The sequence below is a fragment of the Anopheles arabiensis genome, chromosome 2 (assembly GCF_016920715.1).
Source record: "Anopheles arabiensis isolate DONGOLA chromosome 2, AaraD3, whole genome shotgun sequence".
Classification (NCBI taxonomy): domain Eukaryota; kingdom Metazoa; phylum Arthropoda; class Insecta; order Diptera; family Culicidae; genus Anopheles; species Anopheles arabiensis.
Genome location: NC_053517.1, coordinates 13,152,524 through 13,175,416, shown reverse-complemented (window position 1 = coordinate 13,175,416; position 22,893 = coordinate 13,152,524). Strand labels below are relative to the sequence as shown.

At 46.1% G+C, this 22,893-nt stretch overlaps 1 protein-coding gene across 2 annotated transcripts in view; it reads left to right on the top strand.

Annotated features, from left to right (window-relative positions):
- Positions 1–2,618: 2,618 nt before the first annotated feature.
- LOC120893992 (Kv channel-interacting protein 1) overlaps positions 2,619–22,893 on the top strand; it is a 32,496-nt gene continuing 12,221 nt past the window's right edge. For both annotated transcript variants that reach the window (XM_040296288.1, XM_040296280.1), the window contains exons 1-2: positions 2,619–2,822; positions 4,293–4,496. The gene's annotated coding sequence lies outside the window, so the exon portion shown is untranslated. The remainder of the gene's footprint in view (positions 2,823–4,292; positions 4,497–22,893) is intronic.

The window sequence follows — 22,893 nt, the reverse complement described above, 5'->3', positions numbered from 1 at the left end:
GCAAAGAACGAACGCAAAAAAAAACCCAAATCAGAACATGGAAACCTCCAACTCGGAACATGGAAAAGGCAATCCTGTGTCTGTGAGGCAAAAATGGGCAGGTTCGGGAATCCGTTTCCCACCCATCGGAAAGTGGAAATGTGCTACGGAGAGGAAAATTGCTTCTTGAAGCGCTTTCGTGGATGCTCGAGCCCTCCCGAGCTCCACCCTCTACTAACAACTTTTTTTTTTGGTTGTTGGTGTGCAGATAGCGGGGGGTAGCGCAGGGTTTCAGAGCAACTGAATACACGAACAAACAACCGAACGAAAGTTTGTGTACCGTTGAGGGGCTCGTTCCCTTGCTCCGTTCGCCGCTACCGCCGCAGTAAATCGTAACGATTATTTTATCGCCAAGCGCCGGTACACTCTACACGCTGATTGTGCTACATTTGGTGTAAATTTTTCATTACCCCCAGCTACCGGGAGTGGAGAAACCGAACGCACCCCGGAGAACTCACAACGCACTTACACCGACTTACAAAGGGAGAAAAGTCTAAACTTTTCATAACATTGCTTACGTCGCAATGAGCCACCGCTTTCCGGAAATGGTAATGAATGAAGGCAAGCCAAGTTGTACAATTTTGCTGCTGCTCGCTCCTGCCACAACCGTAGTACCATGCCGTCTTCTCACGAAGACCCGGTTATTACCACACCACAAGATGTAACGGCACAGTTTACGATTATGGGTGCTTGCTTGTATGCGCGTCATGCTGAGGATTAATTTGTGTCGATGTGCTTTGGCGGGCCTCGGATAATGTGCTTGACATGTCGTTAAAAAAGTTTGGCAAACTCTCCAGCTCACCGACTTTGCTGCCGATGTGCGTACAGGGAAATAATGGGAACCCGGTAGGGCTTTGAATGCACAATGAAGCTGCAAGGATCGCCACATTGCTTGCACAAAAACAAGCTCACTAAAGCTTCCCCGAAAAATGATCGCAACAGCCTGTTTGTGGAACGTCGGCAAGGTGTTCCGAAACGGTTCCTTTCGCAGCTAGCACAGTTTAAAGAAGCACAAACATGTGCGCAAACAAACCGTTCCGGCAGGGACACGCTCGCATGTTTTTGCTTTTAACGGGCACGGTGCAATGGTGTGAACAGCAAAGGGCCCGACCATCATTAATCAACATGCTTGTGCTGCTCTTGAATGAAGCGCTCAGGCATACACACACACACTCCGAAAGCGGAATGGACTATTCCTGTATCCTGCGAGCGCACTGAAGCAAAACGGAGCGAATCGTAAGGATGAGTGAGTCTGGAAAGCAACAACTTTAAGGCAGCAGGAAACAGGAATTGTTATTTTTGTGGGGAAAATACGAGAGGTTGTATGTGCCTTTCGAATATTTTCATTACAAATGGCAATAATAATACGTTTTTCAAACCGAAACATACCAGGCGCCTCCATCGCAGTTTTTGTTTTTATAAGTTGCTCTTCAATTCAAAGTTTTAGGTTTGACTAGTTTTGAGGAGAAGAAGAAAAACGTGCGCTTTATAATATGATATCTCTTGAGCGTGGATGCAATAACTTTGTTGTTGAATTGCATGGAGACGCCCAAAAAATTTTGTAAAAATCCATGGAGACGCCCAGTACGCTTTAAGCAAATTGTACTAAAAAGTGTTTCGACAATATGAAAATGCTTTTTCATCTGAATGTAATCTCTTAACAGTGATTTAAAATCTACAAAAAATCTTTACATCGCACACCCATTTTTTCATTATAAACAAGAAAAAATCCTATTACAGTTTTCACTCACTGCTCTATCTGATTCCTGGTCGTAATAGCTAGCCATACGTCAAACTGTCGAGGTCAGCAAAAGCAAAACAAATGCACGCAGTAAGCAATACACACACAAAAAAAATGATTCAAATCCATTTCCCTACGTCCGGACCATTCCGGCTCACCAGCACACCGTCCATCATTCTTATCACGCAACGGGTTTCACTCACGCCACAGCCTCACTCACAGCGTAAGAGTGAGATGAATCAGGCCCGGCCTACCCCTCACCCCATTAGCACACGACACAAACATTCATACCAACGCCAACGCCTGCCAAAACGCTTGGCGATCAAAACAATGCTTTTCCCCCCGTTGAGCAGCAGCATCATTCGAGCAGTTTGCGTGCTGCTCGGTGTGTTGGTGCGCAATGCAAACGCTCCGAATGGAAGACAACGGAAGGCTGTGGATAGGGAGCAATCGGACAGTTAACGCGCTCCTTTATGATAACGCTTCACCAGGTGGCAAAAAGAGATTTCATCTCAAAGGAGAGAATGTAATGGAATGGAGTTTGTGTGTGTGTGTGTGCTTTGCCACTCTCGGGCCGCTCTCTTTATCACGCTCACGCATTATCACGTGGAAAAAAGTGATTTTACCTTTGTTTGTCCGTACACGGTGAACGTATGCACGGTGCAAAAGCTCAAACCGTCGGGAGCGACGTTTCGGCAGCAGAGCAACAAATTCGCTCACTCAATCGCTCTCCCACTTTCACGCTCTCGCTCTCTCTCTCTCAGCGATTCCAGATTTTCGCCGAGTCGGCTCCATCAAGTGGTGGGCTCATGGTGTGCTTCGCGCGGTTAGGCTTAGTTTCAGGATCGACGCTGAGATAGAACGACCCATCGGAGGCGTTCGGAGTCGGAGCTGTTCGCATAACGCAGCCGTCTGGCCCGTCAAAACCGTGGTGCACAGCTTGTGCGCGGAGTGAAGGTGGAGAGGGCAAGTGTCGTGGGCAACAGGGGAAGTGAAAGAAGAAAGCGGAAAACAGTGAACCCGTTAGCCAGCCAGTGCAAAGGTGTGTAAAACCTGCTAATGGTTTGAACCGTTGCCCGATTGTGCTTGTCGGCCGCAGGTCTACAACATTTTCCCGTCCCGTTCCAACCCAACATCCCAACACGCCGAACAGCAGGCGTGGCGGCTGAAGCTAACTGTCGGAGCGCCCGGAAACTAGCCCTTCTAGGTCACTGAAATTAGGGAATTAGGTACGCACTGCTGTAAAACGCGTCTGAGTGTGGCCGTTTCCCTCTACGCCAGTTTAGCAGGAAACGACCTTAACGTTCGTACTCGTTTGGCACGTTAGAGCGAGGTGAGGAGGGGAGAACATTCATTCAAGCGTGCCCTAGTGCATGGAAAATTCCCACTCCAGGCAGTGTGTCCAGGGCGAAAGGTGTCCGATTCTACCAGCTGTCTGTGTGTGTGTGTATTTGAAAGTGTGAAAGTTGTGTGCGTTATCATTCGTGCTGTGCTGTGTCGGTTGACTTCACCCAGGAGGGCCCCAGGAATGGGACGGTGCTGGGTACGGCTGCAAATTTTAATCCCGTCACAAATCCCCCAAAGAACTCGAGAGACACACGGCTGACAGGTTAACTAGGGTGGACAAGACAAGCAGATTATACACTTTTTGCTATCACATTTTGGAGGAGGGAATTTGGGCCCAAGGTTCTTCATTTTTAAGCAGGTGTCCAGTTCATAAAGTGAACTTTGAATAAGAAAGTACGAGTTTAGTTAAATAGAAAACTGAATTCAAATCTCGAGCTATTGAATTATACCCACACACTTGCACACACAAAGACACACTAACCCACCCACTCTAAACGCTCTCTCTAAAAGGGGGGATGGATGGCAGTAATAATACTCAACCTTGTCCCTGAAGAAACTGCTCCCTCAAGACACCCTTACACCACCCGTCCCTTTTTCCCGAGGCTTGACCCGAGCTTCATCGCTTTTCAGTCTTATCGGCTTACCATTACTAGCAACCGTAGCCAAAATGGGAAAGCTACTCCTACCTGTGCCAAGAGGGGTCGAGAGCGATATCAGCATCGTAAAAAAGAATGTAGTCAGCAGCAAACGCGTGGCGTCGCTGTCAACGGGGACACGGTTCCGTCATTCCCCTGTAACGGCTTGATATCTCGCTAAAAAGGGGGAAAAAGGGGAGTTTGCTTTCCTACTGCCAGCTTATCGTACACACGTATCTTTGCCTAAGGATGTGGAGTGAAATGTGGAACAGGAAATTAGTTCGTTCGTTTTTGGGGTGAAAATTGGTGAAAAACGGTATGGTTTCTTCGTGTGTGACGATGGGAACGGGTGCAATACACAAGTGAACCAACGGCAAGACAGCAGTACGAGCTTTAATTTGGATTAAGTTTCATAAACGGAAAGCAAACTAACCCCCCCTTTTATCGTATCCTTCACTTCCATCGCCGTGCGCCATTGCTTCCGTTCAAAAGTTTCCGTTCGCGTGTTTAATTTTACCTCTGCCTTGCAGTGTACAGTTCAGGTGCGTGAAAGTCCCCTTCCCAGAGTGTGCTCTGTTAGTGGTTTGGGTTTGGTGCAAGGTGGGAGGTGTTTCAGGAGCTGCCTATAGAACTCCAGTCCTAGCGTGGGCTAAAAAAACCCCCCCGTTCCGACCGCTCCTTTCCAGCACCGTCTTCGTCAGCATCGTCAGCCAGAGGTTACACCGATAAGCGAGGTAAGTCAATCCAATAGGGTGATACTTTAACCCATCCCTAACCCCTGTGTGTGTGTATGTGCATAGGGTGGTGATGGTGAAAAGCTCACACGTTCAAGGATGCACCGAAGGTCCCGTGTGCCCGTGTGCGGTTACAGTCAGCTATCTATAAATAGATGGCACGGCTGAAGCATGTATGAAAGTCGTATCGTTAGTACCACGGATTGCACACATGAGTGTGTGTGTGTTTGAGGAGGTGAAAAGAGAAAGGGATAGCGAGAGAGGATACAGAGAGAGATAGAATGAGAGAGAGAGAAAGCAAGAACTCACTAAAGCCACACTACCTGTGGACTGTGCCAGAGTTTTCTTTTTTTTTCGCGTAGTTTGAAGTTCCCACAGGCACAAGTATAACGCACCAACGTGCGGTTGCTACATCGAGCTCACACTATGACGTGTACTGATTTAACTTACAGGGTCATATACATATGTTTCGGTGAGCCATAATGGCAAGTAACATACATTATTTATTCCAATTGTATTTATTTCAAAACCAGAAGCAGCAAAAAAACCAACTTGAAAAGCAATGAAAGCAATCATAGCTCAAGTGTAGATTTTTATCCATTTTACGACCCACCCACACCCACGCAAGCAGAGAGGTGTTCTCCCATGTTGGATCCCACTCTCCCACAATTTGCACATACGACGTTCGACGGGGATTTGTTTCGCCAAACCGTTCGTCTCCTAGATAGGGCATGGGTTTTCCTTCCATCCGTCATGAGACTGAACGCGCGCGCTCTCTCTCTCTCTCTCTCCCTCTCTCTCTCTCTCTCTCTCTTACAAACACACACACTCTCTCTCTTTTTTATCATTGATATCCAGCTCGGAAACTCTCACCATGGGGTGAAATGTAATCATCTCGCCGTCTTGTTGGTGTCTCTCTGCTTGTGACCCGTTACGATGATGTTGGTAACGACGCGCCCCGACGGTATAGCTTCCTTCCGAGTTCCGAACGCGCGCGTGGAGGATGCGCCTGATGTTACACGCGCACACACACACAGACATGCTCGGTGTGTTGGTACGCGTCTCGCGTAACGCTTGTATTGGTGCCATCCCGTTATCAGTTCAGATCCACCCACAAACGCCTAGGGGCTGTCCGTGCGATTGCTTGTGCGTGTTTGTGTGTGAGAGTGTGTCTTCCCTTTCTTGAGAAGGGAACGCTCAAGAGTGCTTTTTTTTTGTTGTTGCTGCTGCTGCTGCTGCTACGAGTGGTGGTGGTGGTGGTGCTGGGGTTGGTGGTGATATTGGCTAGCAACTTCCCAAGGGATGTAAGAAACATCGCACACGAACGGCAGACGAACAAGAGCCAGAGACAGTGGCAAGAAATTGTCTTCCCTCCTCTGCACATCGTCGCCGTTTTACAACAGAGCACGAGGGCACATCGATCGGGCGAGATGGATTTTTCTTTTCAACTGACACACACACGTAAAATCGGGAAACACACTTTCATGCAAAATCCCTTCTCTGAGTGAAAGCATCAGTGAAGCAAAAAAGAAAAAGGAATATGTAGCAAAAACAAACTATCATTATGGTGCTTTATTTTACCATTTCTCATCATCATCGCCGCCGCTTCGACGAAAGTCACCATAAATCCCAATGGGAGGGGGGCCACTCTGCCACTAATTCGATTTTGAAGTACTCTCGAACGATTACAATGAACAGTTTCACCCTCGAAAAAGTGGCAATACGCTCATTCGGGCCTTTTCCTCCCTTCCCACCCAACCGTTATTTGGTTCCCAGCCTTTCTTGAACGGGCCAGCGAGGGAAATTAAGCTGTACTTCTCCCGCTGCTGCCTGTTTCCGTTGGTACAACTGTTTCCGATTCCGCTCCGTGGACGTTCCCTTTTGCCACGTTCTGTGATTTGCGCTGGGCAGGTTGAATGTTAAAATGTAAAATTCCACTGTTCGTGCGGTGGACGGTGTTGCAGTGGCGTAGTTAATGATCGTGAGATAATGGGCACATCATTAAATCACGCCGCGGAAAATAGTGGAAAATGCACAGCGTGATCGCGTGGAATGGCACGAACAATTTTTAACACTATTTTTCTGTCAAAGCACACGCCAAGGAGGGTGTGTGTGTGGTGTGCTGAATATTTCTAGTTTGTTCCCCCTCCCTTTCACGGGCTTGCTGGAATGTGGTGTCGTGCATGTCAAAGTGCGCTTTTATGATGCTCTTTTTCTTGTTGATTGCATCAGGAATCATATTAGAAGATTTTTTTGGAATAAAATAGTACAAATCGCTGTCAGAAAGTTGCTTTTGTTAAGCTTTGGATAAATTTTCCATTGGCATTCGTAGTGCTGAACATAAATGAGTATTTCACAAAGATTGCGTTTCGAAATGGAGTTCCAATTTTTAGTTAATATAAATTGAGTTGTATGCTGCTTAAAGGAAAATGTACAATTATTATTTAAAATGTCATATCCTATCAAAAGCTTCTATTTTACATCATCTAAAACTATTCTATAACATCCTTAGGAACAATAACGACACACATAATACCGACACTGTTCTTGCGAGCTCATTTCCAGCGCGTTAAACTAGTTACTTTGCCCTACGTAATCATTTCCAAAGAGAATCTATTTTTGACCTCCTTTACCCTGCTCCACTATCCAGCGCATCATGCACTTCAAACCATCATTATGCTGAACGAGCTCGAGCCTTCGCACTTCGGGTTCCCCACCCCGAAGGTCCGAGAATAGAGGGAATGGGAGAAATTAAATTAAAAAACGTAGCACCTCTGCTGCTCCATACAACCCCCGGCATACAACGCACTCCCGCACCAAAAGCCGGCAAAGCCTGGGTGTTTATGATCGTTTCATAACCTACCGCTCACGAACCGCTACCGCACCTCGGAACGCCATAATCAATTGTCACCTTTGGAGCGTTTGTTTTTTTTTCACTCTCTCTCTCTCTCTTCACTTTGCTTTTCTTTACGACTACAGTGTCGTCGGTGGATGGGCTCAATGGTGTGGAATCCATCCACCTGCCCCGGCATGCCTGCGAGCAATGAACGCGAGCGTTTCCGGTTGTGATGACGGCAGAACACACACACACAGCGGTTGTTGTGAGAACACACCTAAAGACTGCGTGCTTTCATTTTCCGCACGTGAGGCAAAGAAGGAAATGTGTTTCCCGTTTGCCTTCGTTAGCCAGTTTCATCTCGTTACGGTTTGGGCGAAACTCTTATTATGCTCGAACGCAACAAATTCGTCTCGTGCGTCGTGCCAGGCGCTGTTGCTTGCCTAACAGCTCGCCATCAGCGTACTACGCAGGGCAAATAATTCTTCGACCCACTGCAAAGCAACACGTCCCTTCCGTCGGCGGTTGTTGTGTTTGATGTAGCTGGACTTAACAACCACACACACACACGCGGTTGCTTTCGAGCACAAAACGGATGAACCGACGCAGTCCGAGGGTACAGATGTCGTCATAGCGAGATGCGATGGCTCCGGGGTGGGAAAGTTTATTATTTAACCACCACCACCAGCAACGGTCTCTTTTTTGGTGAGCGGTAGGCCACACAAACAGAACGATTCAATTCTTCGCTGAAATGGTTCCAAAAAAATGCCACAAAAGGAGACACACACACACAAATGAAACAACTCCTCTCCCCAAATGGTACACCCTTCATCTCGCATGCCGAAAGCTTTTCCGGCACAAAACGTTGCGGTTGCGCCTGCCAAACAATATGCTGTTGCGTTTGTGTCTTTGCCCCGTTTGCTGTAGGAATATCGTTGCTAGCTCGGTTTGCCAGCCAATCCAACCGTCGGAAGCATCATGGCACCTCATCTAGGCCAATAGTGCGATTATCTTATCGCGCCCAATATAGCGCGACGAGCGGTAAGCGGAAGGGGAGTGTGTCTGGAAATGTAACAGTTTATACGCGACATCGTGGAATCGTTGCGAGGGGAGAGGGGTGAGATGTGGCGTTACATGGTGGGCGGTGTGCCCTGTCTAGTATGGACGTGTCGGTGCCATGTGCCGCTCGCTGATAAATGGCGTTGTTTTTCGAGACAATCTGTCTCCTGTTTTGCCGGGTTCATTCCCACGCCCGGGGAATGTGTGCTTTGCGCGCGAGTTGGCAGAACAGGGGCGGCAACGAGGGGGGGGGGAACCGGTGGGTTGATAAAATCTCTGCCACCCAACACGCTGGTGCCGTGTTGGTTTTTAAGCGTCAGCAAGATGTTGCGGTGCCTGCACGGTGTTCCAGCTCGCTTCCAGCTTCTTAAGGCCGTTCCGCTTCCGCTTCCCGGATTGTATCGATTAGACTGGCACTGTTTGTGTGTGTGTTTGTTTTCTTTTTTGCTTCTTTATTATCATTGCCGAGAGAATGGAAAATTGCAATTGCTGGTCGTATGACGATGGTGTAACGTTGTAAATGTCACAAAGCGTTACCACAGACGATGCGTACCGTTCGGTTTTCTTGAGGCTCGCTCCTTCTGGATCGATGAGAACGCATTTTATGTGTGCGCGTGTGTGTGTCTATGAGTTGTACGTGGTACCATATGAATTATGAACAAAATTGATTTATCTCTGCGCGTACTATAAGCCATAGCTATGATTGTACCTTTCAACCGTAATGGTCAAGTGTAATAAAAAAAGTGATTTATTGCTCCAATAAAAAAAACCTTTAATGGCATTCTTCGTAGAAACGATCCATAACGGTTAACAATTTTAAAAAGAATGTCACACGATACATATTTTTAAGGCGATGGTACAGTATAAGTTGTACAACCTTAGTAACAAATATGATCTTGTTTCATAAAACGCCTAAATGTATGCATATTGCACGGCATTGTTACTTTCTTAAGACTGCATCTGTGTTCTTGTCTTTTGTTTGCTCCATTTAATTTATATCTGTATTGCATTAAATAATGTTCGGAATAAATCCTACTTCAAATCAATATAGTGTTACACCCCTCCCTGGACGCTTTAACGGGATACTTAACCGGACTTTTCCGGGATTAATTTCTCACCCTCTTCCATCCAGCCCTGCCGGAAACATTTTCCCAAACTAATATTTTATCCCTCCCCCTTGCATACTGAAGGATCTGCCATCCTCGCCGCTCGAAAGTACCCAGGAGCCGCCCCGTGTAATGAACCTTCCACTTGCTACGGCTTCAGCTTCTAGCGCCATTGCCATGAACCCGAACCGAGTCTGCGGTAGCCGTCGCTTCGGGTAACCATGTGACCTTTTAACGATTCAATTTATTTGCTTCTCATAAAAACCTGCCGATACGCACCGAAACGATCCAATCAACCGTTATCAATCCCGACGCTACGAGCGAAAGGGGATCCTCCACCTATCCCGACGAGGGCGTGGGGCGAAACCCGGTACAAAGGGCAAAAGACGGACAGCTTGGCGGTTGGGTAATGTGGTAAAGTAGCAGAAAGGGAACAAAAAATGGAAGACAAAAAACGTGGAAAATATTTTCCCCCGGGGTTCATTGCGGGGGTCGATTTTCCGTGCGGGACATCAGCGCGCAAGGGACGCGCGAGGCGAACCCCCATAAACAATGAGCCCGCAAATGGGTGTATGTGAAACGGGCCACATATGAGGCAGGGCACGACGGTATAACGCACGACGGGTAAGGGGATGATAAGTCAAATGGAAAACCGTCTGCAAAATGGGTCCCGGGAAGCGCCACGGCTCGAAGGCTCATTCAAGGTAGCTTAATGGAATATTCTAAGTGATTGACGTCATAAACTGACGAGAAGATTCTTCTATCTTCCTTGTTACTCAGGCTTCCTTCTGCCGCTATCGAATGCTGCCCATCGACTGTGAGTGGCTGTTGGGAGGAGGTTGAAAAAATATTCATTTTTTTTAATCTAATAACACTCAATATCGATCTGATTGGTAAGTGATGCGAGAATCGCAACAAATTTAAGCAACATAAAATAATAATAACAACTGGTTTAGCGTGTCTAAATTGAATCAGGCACGCGATCAAAGCTTTCGTTGTGGGCTTGTTTTCACAAGCTGAGTAAAAAAACAGATAAAATAGCCATGTTAAGGTGCCCTCTTCAAGGCAGAACAAATTAACTTGCGTCATACCCATTACAACGTCGTTTACTGTTTCAAATTGCATACATTACGGCGCTACGCTGTCGTGCAGATTGCATATTATCATAGCAAACTTATGACCGTAGAGGGGTATGCAACCTGCGCGGCATAACGTCTTCGTTAGTTGACGCTCTTAGTGAAGCCTTCAAAGTGTTTTGCATACAATATGAAGAGATCCACTTTATGTAGCAGCTTCATTAGCAAAGTGTTTTATCCTGCAGTTTCTTTGATAAATTTAACACAAAATATTCAATATTTAAAAGGAAGTTTATGCTTAAAAAGACGTGTGATTGCTTAGTAACGTTACTTTTTCGGTAGTTATTTTTTGTGCCTGTACTCTTATATAATTGAAAACGCGATCACACTAATCTACACAACAAAAAGTAAACTGCAAGACACACGAGCAGGTAATGATGTTTACATTTCATTCGGTGCCTGCTACCTGCTTCAGCACTGCTTGCCGATACACCTGTGCCTACTCGATGGAACTCGATTCATTGCTCCAAGATATCTCTATTTGCACGACGACCACCGACACCGCGGCACCGGTTGCAAACGAAGCGCAAGAAACTCGTTAGTGTTCCGTTCGCTTCCATGGCACCTCGGTTCCAACTTTTGAATCACGCGACGAACGAAAATATCCGCCGGATGCTTCCTCCGTCGTATCGATAGCGAGTGCCAAGCGCAACAACCTATCAAATAGTAAAGCAATACGAAATCGAATACTACACAAAAGGGGGAAAGAAACACCCCACACATGGGCAAACCTGCCGAGCAACAGATATCACTCTTGTTCGGGTTTCTACCAAGGCAACGTTCACGTCAGTCGACTGGCCAACCTTCATACGAGGCATCGGGGACTCGTTCGCTTTCGGCACTTCATTTCCTGCCATTTTACTGCACCAGCTAGAGCCGGTGCCCACCGGTGCACCACCGTGGTCAATCATAAATCGTCTGCCGCTCGGTTGCTTTCTAACCCAGCACGTTACATTGTGATAATTCCGCCCTTCCGTCCAGCGGTGGTTCGGTTGCAATATTTGCTTCATTTCCGAGTGCTTTCTTCGCTTGCTCGTTCCAGTCAACCACCGTGCACAACAATGTCCACCAAAGAATGGAATCCTCTCCTCCTCGTCCTTTCGACCGAGGGTGTGTTCCGTGTGCTTGCGAGTGTTGGAGAGCGGATGTTACATGCCAGCCCGGAAGCAAACACCAATCACCGAAAGGCACTGACCTGGATGAGAATAACATGTACGAGATACGACGGCATTATCCAAACTATCATCCCATCGTTGTGTTGTGCCCTCTCGTGACGTTGCTATTTGGGTTAACAACACTATCGTTCTGTCGGCGGCTATCGTGCAGCAGGGTTAAAGCAGAGCACTCCCGTAGAAAGCATTTCGATGTATCCTTTGTACGTTCAGCCTTTTTAGTAGTATCTTATACTTCTACTGTCGGTAGTGGGGGGACCGCGAAGATGGGGTGGAACTCTCAGGGCGCAAATAAACAGATTTGCAACTAACTCGCCGCTTGCTCTTGCCTTTGACCCTTCCGGGCATGTGTATACGTGTGTGTGTATGTATATATACATGGTAAGGGACTGTATGAAGAAAGCACAATTGAGCTTTGTCCGGGCGCATCTACGAATTGAGTCTCTTGATGGGTTATCTATCCATTTCGCCAAACCGTTTCGCCTGTCAAGATGAAAGGAAAACCAATGTTTATGATTTATTAATTTGTTGTCTTAATCGCCTCCGCACCATAAACACATATCACTTGCATCTACATGGCTGTTCTGTTTGCTGATAAAACATGACTTTTCAAACAATTCTCAGTCCTTTCGCTCTGGGTTCTTGAAGTGCCATTTACCACACAGGCACAGATAGCGCCTAAAGATATGTAATACCGCAAACAAAATGTGTTTAGTTGAATCAAATAGACGTTAGTTAAAGCTTTATAGCTTCATAGTCGTTCAGCAATCTTACGGTTATGGTTGATATAACATCTTGAAGGAAAAATTGGCTTTAATAGTAAAGAATAAGACAACGTGTTTTTTGTTAAGAATAGTTTTTGAACTATCGAATTGCTTCTTACTTTTTGAATAGTGATTAACAAATGGTCTCATTGACACAGTATTGATTCAAGTAAATTTTTCACTATTCTGTTGCCTTTCAATTGTCTAAATTTTTACCTAATCACAAGCAATAAAATGCTCCTCAAAAATGGCTTACTATGATTTTGCGTCCCTTTTACAAAACCAGCTCTCTGCGACCCATAAACAGCGGCAGCATCGATATTCTAACCGACCGATTTGCTTTTATAGATAAATCTTTATTACGATTTCCATCTGTTCGCAACACTTCTCCCAATGGCCAAACACCATGGGTTAATTGTATTAAAATCGCCATGCTACGCACCCTTCCACCACCATCGTAATAGTACCATCATAAAACGCATCGATTCGACCACTGTCACCACTCGCGAAACGATCAGTCAATAAATTTTCTCACTTGTCAGTTTTACAACTCTTTCGTGATTTGGATGGTAAGACACGGAACACGGCTTCGACCCGGGAGCCACTATTCCTTCGCTGGAGTGGATTTTTATTGCTCGCTTTATCTTCCTGGCAAGTGGGTCTAGAACACGGGGGGTTCTAAAAAGAAGAAAAAAAAACACGCAATCATTTAAAGTGAATCTTGCCGTGATGATAACAGTTTTACAATCCCACTCCCGAGCCCAGCGCGAAGTACGCGGGCTATGTTTTTGTTTCCTTTTGCTCCAATAGAATCGGAATTCAATTTTCAAGCTCACCGCTCGTTTTAAAATCTAATAAACCAATAAGTAATCAATCAAGCACGGAGCGCGGAGTGAGGCCTGCGTTGGTGCGCATCCGCCAAAACGAAATCACTTACCGCTTGAGCGCGTTTAAAAAATGATACCGTTGGTGGCAAAAGAACGGCAAACAAGGGACTCTAGGGTATCATTAATTTTCCATCTCGATTTCAAGGAGGTGGTGCAAGAAACGGGGCAGGTGGAAGAGCCGGAATTGCTCATTTCGAGAGCGTTCCCCACGTTGCCCAGGGAGATGGGTGATTTGGTGGGCTCGGAGAATGATTTTCTAAATTATTCACTTCAAATGAAGCTGTAGCTGCAGGATCCCGCTAGCCACCGTAAACAGACGGGTAGTGGGGCATCTTGCGAAAGTGCTTCCAGTGAAACGGAAACCACCAGCATGCGGCCCCCGTATGCATGTCGATCAAATATTTACGGGACCTCGGTGGAACATCGGTGGAGGAGGGAAGGTTCGTGGTGTGTGTGGTTTGCCTTTCATCCGAAAGGTAGGGCAAGCATCGGGAAAGCTTGAGCAAAAGTAGAACCTTACGTATCCTAAGTAAACAAGGCTCCAGTTAACGCGTCTTGGGCAGTTAAAGCTCTTGGTTCTTAATGAAGTAACTTACACCGATTCCATCCACCGACTGAGACCCACCGTTCGGCGGAGAGGGTTGCAAATGGTACACTTTATGCACGGGTCACTGCACTCGGCCCGATATCGATGGCAAGTGAAGCACAACCCCATCCGATACGTGATGCTGTCCGTGTACGTATGCTGTGCGCTGAGGGCGCACTGTTAAGAATCGATCGAGTTTGGGGCGAGAAAACAAATGTCTAAATTGAACAACTCGTACCGAATACGTAATATCCTAAATGGAAACCACCCGCATCCTTCCCCACTTCTTCGTATGCGCGTTTCCGATGGGGCTGAGAAATTCAATCACATCGAATGATGCTCCAGCAAGCTGTGGATGCCGAAACAGAAGCGAACCCGTGTCGGCCGCTTCTTGTCTTATTTTTCATTCTGACAAATTTCCATCCCACTGGATGAATTCGTTTCGACGTCGATCCCTGTTCAGCGATTGGCAATCACAGGTTCGTGGCTTACAAATTGATGAAGCCTTCCACAATCGAACCGAGGAAGTCCAGATACCAGACGATGCCACAACCGCCCCGCCGAGATCGACCTTCGTCGGGTGACAATTGATGGTTTCGTTTCTTTCTCTACAAAAAAATAAAAATAAAAAACCGATCCACTGTTTTGCAAACCGGGTGGAGCGAAAAAGTTCTTTCCAATCGAGATGGAGTTTTTGTTGGCGATTTCCTTCCTCAGCTTTCAAATAATCTCTGTACACCATTTTTCAAACATTGACATTCGTGGCTGCTTGGTGCGCCCGGCGAAAAAGTTCTCCCTCGCATCCTTCCTGCGCTGTTTGTTTTCTTTCCATTTCCGTACCATTTGTGTGTCTGTGTGCTTGTTTGTGTGCATTTCACTTTCACTCCCATCGCTTCAGCACCAACCCAGCACCACAAAGGCACACAGTTTGATTTGGATGTACCGATGTCTTCTTTGCGCGTTTTCCTCTATCGCAATCTTCTGCACTCCCTCGCGTGGAATTGCTAAGTGTGTTGTGTGCTTGAGCTTTGCAAAACTTCCGTGCCATTGAACCTCGTGCATGCCCGGTTGGAGTCGGCTGGGAGGAAGTCCGATGGGAAAGAATGGGAAAATTGACACTAGACACTCGTTCGATTTTGTACCAATTTGGCATGGCAGGGTGAAAACCCCTCACCAGTCAGCGCCCAGCCAATCGATACCAACTTTCGACGGGATCGCACCCGGAATCGACCCGGAATCAGGGAAGCCCGCGAGAAGTAGTTTCCACTTGACTGGGTTTTTCCTCCGTTCACTGCATAGTGATCGAAGGGAACCAACAAGGCGGAAGAGCGCAACAGCAGGGAAAACGCTCACCAGAAGCCTTAAAAGTTTTTCTCCATTTCCGTGCATTATCTGTGCTGGAATGGTTTCAGCACGAAGCGGAGCAACAACAAAAATCGAATGGGAAGACTCCCGTTTCTTTTTGCCCGGTCTGTCATGTTTTCCCCTGGTGATGTGGGCAGCTAGGTTGCGCTCACCACGTCCGAACGGCCCACTTCATTTGCCACTTGACATGAAGCGTTGTGATTTTACTTTCTTGGATTGGCCTTTGTTTTTACGATAATGATCGGTCAATCGGCACCGATGGCACCGGCCCGAGAGTGGTTCGTTCGCTTGGCGTCAATTGGTTTTATGGTGATCGAAAAAAAGACAGAGAGAGAGAGAGAGAGAGCGAATTATCCGTCGACAGTTATGGTGATGATTCTGTGCAAGAAAGGCAATCATCAACGGGGTAAATGAGATGAAACAAGCAACAGCCGTTTCAATCGCACGGATTTTTTTCGAAACATTTTCAATTGATTATTGTTGAACCTTTAAGCTGTATGGTGATTGAATAGAATTAATTTACCACAGGTTAAAATTAAATTAAAACAAGGCAAGACAAACCTGCCCGAGTGGGCTGAGTTAATATAGAAATCAAAAACTAATCGCTACCCTTTCTGCTAGCCACCCTGCGTCGGTAGCATTAACGTGCTTACTCGCACTACGGAATTAGCTGGCCCGCTCTTTAATCCCAATAATCCCAATCTCCCTGTCGATATGGTCGCTTGGTTGCGTGCCAGGCACCGATACTTACCCATGTACGGAATCAATTTCATGCCATTAAACATTTAATCAACAACCCCCAAACGAGCCCCTCTCCGCGTACTTGCGCTGCCCTGTCCCTGTGCTTTCACCACCGACTGGAAAGCCAAACACACTGCCACGATCAGGGCAGTTGTTGCGTGGTCTAAAGCCCACAAAAAAACAACACTCCCTCCGCCTTTTTTCCCCGATGCGCTTCGTAAATGGAAAACGCTTGTTAGCGGTAAACACGAGCGAGTGGGAAATCCCAATCGTCAAGGAAGTGACCGACCGAGTCGATTGGCAGTTTCATAGGTAAAGTGTTGTTGGCGGGGTTGGCTCACTTTTACACGATTCAAATCGCTTTTCCGGCCAATTACTCATTCATCGACAGATGATGTAGGGCAGTGGGTTTCTTTTGTTGATGCCACACCTTTTTATTCGAACAGCGTTAGCGTTTGATGTGGGTAAAACAGGGTAAAGTTATGTGCTTTTCTGGTATTATTAAACATTTTATCAACATAAAGCGGCAATATACTTCAAACTAGCTTCACTCGACACAAAGGCAAGGTCAATTTAAACAATACATTTTCGCTCCACTCGGGTCACAATCATGCAGGGCTTTCGCAGGCAGGATAATCAGACGAGAGATTAAACTATCATGTACCTTGCGCACCTCACAAACCCGATGACTGCCATAATCCACGCCAGCGAGCTGATGAGCTGGATGAACATTAATTTACTCCAGTCGTACCAAAACTACCACCCGCTTGCTTTCGTTCTCATTCATGTTGGTTTATTTATCCATCTGAAAAGAAAAAAGAAGTATTTTTCTTGCACAAACAAAACTTCTCTTTTTAAAAAACACCCACGAAACATTCACGTCGAGATGTACAAACAAAATCTTATCTTAAATCATAAGCAAAGCCGCCCTAATCCCACCACACCTTCTCGTCAGTGCTCTGTGAGAAGTGCTTAAGTTTTGCCCAGCTTTACCACCACTTCAAATAACCATTCCCGAAATGTGCACTATTAGCTGCAACATGGGCAAACAAAAACAACATTAAACTTCAGCGCTCGATGTCGAACTGTGTGCGCGTGACTGGTACGTACACGGTACGGTGTGTAAAAACTACGAACCGAAGCAAGGCAACGCCAAACAGCTTTCCCCGTTTTTCCTGTCGCGCAAGTGTCGCGCTGCATCTCAACTTCATCACTACGCGTTCATCATGGTCGTGTTTTTAGTGAGGCTAACACTGTGGAATAGTTTTTTATGCTTGTTTTCTTTACCAACTGCCAGCACCAACTTTGGACTGATTTGCACCTTAGCGAAGCGAGAAAGAGGGCATGATTTTTTTACTTTACCCGCTATTTTGTTTGTTTTGCTTTGCTTTTGCAAAGCGACACCCGTGCTAGTGGCAGCTGGTGGATGAAGGAAAGTTTTAATGGTGTGTACAAAATAAAATTAACTTCATGATTTGCCTCCGTTTGTTATGCTAAGGCGGAGACAGCTTTTATCGTGCCTGCCTCTTGCTACGTGATGCGACGAAAAAGAATGTTTATTTAAAAAATCGCAATGCTTTTCATGTGTACGGGAAAATATACTTTAAAGATTATTTTTATATCTGTAAGGACCTACATAAATTGTGTAACGGCTGTAACACTTTCTCACCAACAAAATCTTTTTAATTCACATGATCCTCTATTATCCTTGCTTGATTCTATCAACAGCCAATTGCCTCCCATGCCTCTCGTCCACTCCACGAAAAAGAGAAGATTTCATTATAATTAACAATCTTTCCCGAGTACTATCATTGGCTGACGTCAGAGCAGATTACACTCGAGATAGGCTTTGTGCTAGGCTTAAACGTTGACTTCTTCCTTTCTTTCTTTTTTTTGTCTATCCTATCGTACCGACCCGATCGGAAACTGAATTCTACGAGAAGGCCTTGCCCTCCCCCATTTACCAAATCTCGCCCAAAACCCCAACCAGCTCTTAATTATATCACAATTCCGGCAAGAACCGGGCTGGTAGCTGATCGCCGGCGGTCGACTAACCTCAAGCCAGCCGTAGTGACGCACGGCCACTTGCCTTGCCGGGCGCAATCTCGGGCCCTGGGTGTCTCCCGGGTGCAATATAAGCATCTTCGACCGAACCTCTTCATACATGTGTTTGTGTTCCATCGCAACCGTGCCCTACCCCTGTGCTTGTCGAAGCTTTTAATGAGCTTTTACGATGTGCCAACTGGGAGTACACTGGAACCGGCGCGCGTTACATTACACACTCCAGTGTAATGGTGTGTCCCTGTGTAGAGTTTCCGTGCTCGGCCACGGTTTGCCGGAACTGTTCCAATTTCCGCCACGATAATGGCCGTGTGATGTTCGCGACGCTTTTATCTCGGTCACATTTTAACCTCGGCTTATCGGATACACTCGTGAGCCTCGGTAAGATGAAAAGTGACACACCATTTCTCTTCTCCGTTACGGTCCATTCGCCTTTGGTGTGCCTTAAGAATGGAACGGTTGGGAGTATTAATAAGCAGGTTAGGTTGGAAGATTAATTTTAAGTTAATGCCGAAGGGAAATACGCCTGAATGTATGCAATGTTTGTGTGACAAATAGGCGTTATAATGATGCTGGCGAGAGCTTTTTGGTTATTAACTACATTGATTGCTTCTAATATTAATATGACAAATATTTTCCAAATGTTAACCATAACCCAACGATGTCGTTGTGGTAAAATTATTTTTTTCGTCACTAAGGAACATCATTTAACAGGAAACAACGGAACAACTAAAAGATTCCAATGAAAACCAAAAAAAATGATCCACCCCTTGTAATCATCCTTTGTCGCAGACATTCCACTTTCGAACGTGCTGTTCAGAGAAATAAAGAAAACGTACTGACTTTTTAACAATCGTACTTGTTTCCTAACGATGATCCAGCTACGATAATGACGATATGGATATCGTTTCGTGCTTCTACGAAAGCGACACCGAGTCGACAAAATTGAGCGATCATCATCTCTTGCCTTGGCACGAGGAGACAAAGATAACGTGAAGCAGTCTTTCTTCAATGGGCACTGTGCGATATCAAGGTTCATAAATCATCAATGCGACCAAAAGTCGCCACCCATCGTCACACACACACACACACACACACGTCCAAACGGGTGAGGCGCGTTCGCATGTGGAGCTTCCGTTTTCTTGCAATTCACATCACATTTTTAAGGGGCCCTCTTTTCGGATGTCTCTGTGCCGGATTACACGAAAAACTGTCAAAAAAATACCATTTTTCTGGGGTGAAAACCCTCCCCATTCTCTATTGGAGGCATAAAGCTTCAAAGGATCTGTCCGGGGGCTCTCGGTCCGTGTATATTTTCTGCCAACTCACAGGGCTGCGTGTGTGTCATGTCAAAACTTTCATCATAAAACCCAAAACTCCGGACCGTGTGTACACCAACAAACCATCACGCCGATAATACAAGCTCAGCTAAAATTTGGAAAGGAAAAAACGTTTTCATTCACCTGCTGTGGACACCATCACCTGCTGCTGATGCTGCGTTAGATGATAAGCGGACAAGCTCACATACAAAAAAAATCACATAATATTCTGCAAACGCAAGCATCCGGTCAGCGTGTGACAGGGCACGGGGCGTGTGCATTTTTATGAGAAAGGATTCCACATCCTTATCATGCTTAATTTTTCTCCTCCGAAAAGGCATTATTCGCTTGTCACGAAGGCGATCCTTTGTGCTGTCCTAGCCGGGCACAAAGCCGTCCCCCCCGTATCGGTTCCTTTGCTGGGATGAAAAGTTTCAGATCAGATCATTACTTATTCATTTTTTTACATCTTGCCAATATTTCCCCCATTTGCTTGCGTAATGATTTGTGGATTTTTCTTTATCGTGTCAAAATTTCAAATAATTTGCTGTCTCCGAAAAAAATAACCACTGCTTGACTTCGGTTTATGGCAGCACATTTCCATTTTACTTTTTGCACATTCTGCTAGGGTCAGCAAATACTTGTACAGTGTGTTTGCTCGGTAGAGAAAAAGGGCATAAAATCAATCGCAACGAACCGGCAGAAACACAACCATCAATCAACTGGTACAAATATAAAACTTCAATAGCAACGGTCGCTACACAAGCAAGCAGCCCGCGCACAAAAAGCACTTTAAAAGTCAACCAGCATATATTTTCAAACACCCTCAACCGGCAAAACTTGGCGACCACGGGGCTACCGGTGGATTGCAAGGACACCGTCGAGCCGAGTGAATCGCTGCCATAGAGAGTGAAATTATCCCTGCTTCTGCTGGCCCTCCCTACGGGAGGGGCGGACTCCCTATTAGCCAGCTTATGAGAGGAGGCATTAAAAAAGGAGGCGAAGGTCGGTGTCGGGGAAAAAAATGCACGGCACAACACATAAAAAAGAGAACACACCACCAACACGTCTACCAGCAGGACGATGGCTCGACGCGCTCGTGGGAATAGGCATTGCCGGGGTGAGACAAAACAGCACCATCGGCCCATTATGTCCACAGGGTGTGCCAGAGTGTTGCAAGCATCAAACAGTTAGTGTAATTGTTTTTCTCTAATTCCTTTAAAAACTAGTTTACAATAGAAATATCTCCTCAAAGTTATACGCATTTATTGTACAGTTTAGATATTTTCCACGCCTCGGAAGCACCCGTTGCTAGAAGCACCAAACACCACCCGGTCACGCCTCAAGCCTCAGGGCAGCATTATGATTCACGCTCTGGTGGTGGTGGCCTGAGCTACACGGGCTGAGCCCGCAGGGATAAGGCTTTCATTTTATTTCCATTTATTTTCTTTTTTTACTCTGCCTTTCACATCCCGGTACGGGTAGGAAATTATTACAGCGCACACCTTTATTTATTGCCAATTTGATGCTCTGACAGGCCGGCCGGACGGCGGTCCCGTAGCACCGTGATAGGTCACGCCTGGCTGATAGCGTGTCTTATTAAACCGTGGGACATGACGTATCCGAACCACGGCGGTAATAATAGCGGCTCCAGTCCATTCAGCACGAGTGTGTGTCTGTATGTATGGTGGATTTCCAGCCAACAGGGAACAGGAAGCTAATATGCTACCCCAAGGATGAGTTACGTTCTTATCTTCGGTGTAGTATGAATTAGCGCCCCGTGTGTGTCTATGTTGCACCATCAGCATGACCCTTCAACATTGCTGAACCGTGCGCTTTGCGTGGTGTATCTTTAATCCTTCTTTACAACTCCTTATTGAAAACACGACCCACAACCGTCCTCAAACACACACACACACATACAAATACTACGAAGAGAGAGAGAGAACATAAAGACAGTACGACTTGGAATTCGATTTGCATCTCATTGCTGGGGGACACACCGGATGAATGATACGGTTCGTCTACTCGTACTGCCGTGACAAGCTTCCCGGGGTGTTGTGTCCTTCTTACGCGGCATTACGATGCCCACTTAAAGAGTTCGCTCGCAAGATGTGCCATAAAAAAAGGCGAAAACGAAAGCTTCCGCATATACGGTCGGACCACGGGTCACGGCAAGGGACGGGTGTTCGAGGTGTGAACAATAAAGTAGTATCGTAGCATCAGACAACAACAGTAAAAACAAAAACAACCTCAGCTATAATCGTCTTGCGTGGAGAAGCCTTCCAGCCGCTTTGCATAATGTCACTCCACGGGACGGCCAAACGTCTTTGTTTGGGCGATTTCGCGGCACACCAACCGCAACACTTGGGCCCGCCTGGTAATGGCTCTATATCTATGCTAAGCGACCCCCTCCCATTTCCCTGGGATAACTTCTGTTGACATTTGTTTCGCTTTTGTCTTTATGGTGGGCAAGTTTTAGCACCAGTGGCCAGTTTGTGCTGGGATGGGGGATGATATGTGGCTCGGCTGCGGATGCATAGGGAGAGGGCCCTTTCACGCACGCTACACTCCATTGTGGACTCTCCCCAAAAGGGTACCAGGAACTAGGGGTAGCCAGTTCCGAAGAGAATTCATTTTATCTAATCTAGTCCCCGATCGTAACGAGCTGCTTTGCTGAATGCATAATGGGATGGATGAACCTTCGAACTAGAAGTTTGCGTGCTTCCTTTTTTGCAGTGCGGCGAAAGGTAGCACCATACTATCAGCCGCCGAGGCGTAATGCGATTGGAAGTTTTCTAATTAGAAATATGTAAATCGTGCTGCGTCCGGTGGGAACTTGACAGTAAGGTTTTTGTTTTCTCGGACTATTTCTGTATCATGTTTTTTTTTGTTGATGTTTTTTTCCTATAAAAAATTGCAAATCGTATTATGTATGAATGCCTGTGCATGCTAACTGGTAGCTTTTATATGTTTGTGTTGATGTGCATGATTACAAAACTGCTAAATTTATTTGAGTAAGAGCTTTTACCAAATATTAATATCATTCAACTGGTATCCACATATCAGTCATCGAATTGTTCTCATGTTTTTCTTATATTCGTGTAATAAAATACCACATGAGCAGCTGTGATGAACGCCTTAAAGTATGCAATATTAGCCTAAAAGTATGCACCATTTGTAGCAACTAGTAACGGTTACACTGAAACCACATTGAACGATAAGGATTTTAAATTTTACCCTCCATTCACCTAAACACTCAGCTCTCCCACATTTCCTTTCATTGCACAAAATGTGTTTCCACAAAATGAAACGTATACAGTGTGCGCGTCAGGCCTCCCATTGGTACCTTTACTGCTCTCGGC